This window comes from Pan paniscus, chromosome 1, assembly GCF_029289425.2.
Source record: "Pan paniscus chromosome 1, NHGRI_mPanPan1-v2.0_pri, whole genome shotgun sequence".
Classification (NCBI taxonomy): domain Eukaryota; kingdom Metazoa; phylum Chordata; class Mammalia; order Primates; family Hominidae; genus Pan; species Pan paniscus.
The window spans coordinates 150,138,907-150,141,781 of NC_073249.2; the positions used below are offsets into that span (position 1 = coordinate 150,138,907).

General features: G+C 34.8%; 1 non-coding gene across 1 annotated transcript; it reads right to left on the reverse strand.

Annotated features, from left to right (window-relative positions):
• Positions 1-2,359: 2,359 nt before the first annotated feature.
• LOC112438331 (U6 spliceosomal RNA) lies at positions 2,360-2,461 on the reverse strand. The gene has a single exon (XR_003026780.1). It is a non-coding gene; the product is annotated as a U6 spliceosomal RNA (small nuclear RNA).
• Positions 2,462-2,875: the final 414 nt, after the last annotated feature.

Consider the following 2,875-nt stretch of genomic DNA (forward strand, 5'->3'; position numbering starts at 1 on the left):
ATGAATTTCACTTTGCCTTGTATTATAGTTACATATTTTGTTAAAAAGCAGATTTTTGAGTGCAGAGACTGTATTTTATTCATTTCTATCCTTTGCTAATGCCTCATTTCAAATGCCTTGCACGTGGTAAAGGTTACATATGAAATTGACTCGAGCAGGAGGTAAATATACCTTTATAGCTGCTTGGGCTAAACCAATCCCTGGTAGTGGACTGTGCAACTCTGAAAAACCCTAGAAAGAACAGGTGTCCTCTCACAATCAAGACTTAGGCAGTATCATGTTCCTTCTGAGGCTTTGTCTGTTAGGTCTAGGAGACTGGTCAGTAATAGCCAGAGTGATGGTGGCAATCCCTCCTCTAAGAATCCCCCATCAGAGTCCATTCACTGAACAATAATAGTTTTGCATCACAGTGCCTATTGGGTCTTCTGGTGAGTTATGACAGTGGACCCAATGTGATTCCTCTTTTCAGCCAAATGGACAGAACTTCTTTCCTTGTTAAAAAAGAAAGAAAGAAAGAAAAAAGTAGTCCCTAGAACCAGCAATACGCTGACTTATTTCTGTGAATCTCTTTTCTTTTATGTACATGCAAAACAAACAAACAAACCCTGTGTTTAGTTTGCATCTATTTCTTAAACATACATGCCCACTGGCCTAATTTTACATAATGCTTATTGGACATGTGTGTAATATGGTTCCTGCAGTCATATTTCACTGCTATTTGGCAGGACCCTAGTGATCATATCTCTATTAAGTTATAATCAAGAAACCTGAAACTGACCATAGATATAACTTGTGAGATAAACCTCATGAATTAGCTTGAGTTGTATCTATGGCTAGATATAACCTAAGATAGGTGGTAAATGGGGAAAAAATGCAATTCATGTTGACCATAGATATAACTCATGCTAATTCAAGAAGTTAATTACTGGTATTAGCATGTACTTTCTTCTCAGTTTTAGTTGTGGTCTTGATCCCTTGCCTGCACAGAGGTCTAAAGGAGTATGTGAATTTCACTTCCACTCTTCCTCTTACCTGTATATTATGACTTAGCAAAGGGCATTATATAATATATTTGTCCACTACAGTGATTGCTATTTCTTTTGGTGGAGATATAAATTTATCTTTATAAAACTGTAAGAACTTTTGTAATTTCTCTGTCTCTCACAGCCCTATTGTTAAGTGCAAATTTGCCTTTATCTAACTAGGGTCTTCAGTATAGTGTTTAAGAGTATAGTATAGTGTAGTAATTAAAATATAGCCCCTAACATCAGACTGCTAGTGATCAAATTCCAACTTTACCATTGAATAGTTTTCAATTGTTAATCACCCCTTGATGTCTTGATCTGTGAAAAGAGTATAATGACCTATCTCAGTGCTGTGAGGAGTAAGTTAATTTTCACATAAGGAGACTTAGAACAGAGCATGGTTCGTAATAAGACCTCAATCAGTGTTACCTATTATTGTCCAATTTTCCTTTTGTTTATCCTATTTGCAACTGAAAAGATAAGGCCATTAATTAGGTTTTCTAAAACTACAGCCATTGGAATTTACAAGAAGCCAAAACACTAACATTCAAGAATTAAACCTCTTAGCATACATAATAGATCTAGAAGAGGTTAACTGACAAATTAATTTTTAAAACTTAGTAAATACATCAATCATTGTTAATTACCTTCTATGCCATTAAAACATTGTTTCATAGATGAATAGATTTTTGTCAATTTAGGTGCTAGTTTTTTGTAGATCATAAACATATGACTCAAAGTGAAATCATGCCATTTTAGATATTTTAGACTTGGAAGGGGTCTTAGATAGTAGCTGTTCTCATTTTCTGCCTGAAAAGGAAACCCATTTGCCCAAGGTCTCACAATACTTAGGAGTCACAAGCCCCATAAGACCCATATTTTGAGTAGCAGCAGGACTGACTAGAAGGAAGGGAGTTTGCTCTCTTGGACTGTAAAATTCTATTAACTTACGGGACACACACAAATACAAAGATTTAGTCTGCAAGGAAGGAGTATATAAAAATAGACAAAGTTAGATTGCTATTCAAAATATTTCTTACAAAATAAAATTCATATTATAAGGGAAAAATTCATTTATATAACTGAATTTCACAGTTAACTAACAATGTAATCTTAAGAGTTTATTATTCTTGTTATTCAGGTCTCAGGTCAACTGTCACTGCCTCAGAGAGGCCTTCCCTAACCATCCTAGCTAAAGAGGTCCCTCCTTTAGTCACTCTTTCCCCTTATAACCTTTTTATTTTCTTCATATTTTACACCAAAAATTATATTCTCTGTCTCTCCCCTGCCTCCCCTTACTAGAATGTAAATTCCATGAGGATATAAGGCATTTTGATTTAATGGAACACTTCATGAATTTGCGTGTCATCCACGTGCAAGGGCCATGCTAATCTTCTCTGAATCATTCCAGTTTAGTATATGTGCTGCCAAAGCAAGCATGACATTTTGTTTAATATTATATTTGTATGGGTTAGAATCATGCATAATAGTCTCTCAGTAAATATACATTCATTTGATCAAATGAATACATGAAGGCCTTGGTAAAGAAGCTTGATTTAACTTTGAGATCCTAATAAGGATAGTTGAAGAATCTTGTGCAGCAGAGTAATATGATCTTATTTACATGTTGGAAGGACACTCTGGCAGCATTGTGTGCATAACATCTCTAGTGGCAATCAGAAAATTAAATTTAGTTTTGGACTTCATTTGACAGCATTAGCAAATGTCATTTGGAGAAAAGAAAGGCATGGGATTTTAAAAATAATTGGAAATCAGAAGAATAAAACAAGGAAACAGAAATAAGGAAGAGGAAGAAGAGGAGAAAGAGAAGAAGAGGAAAAAAAGATACG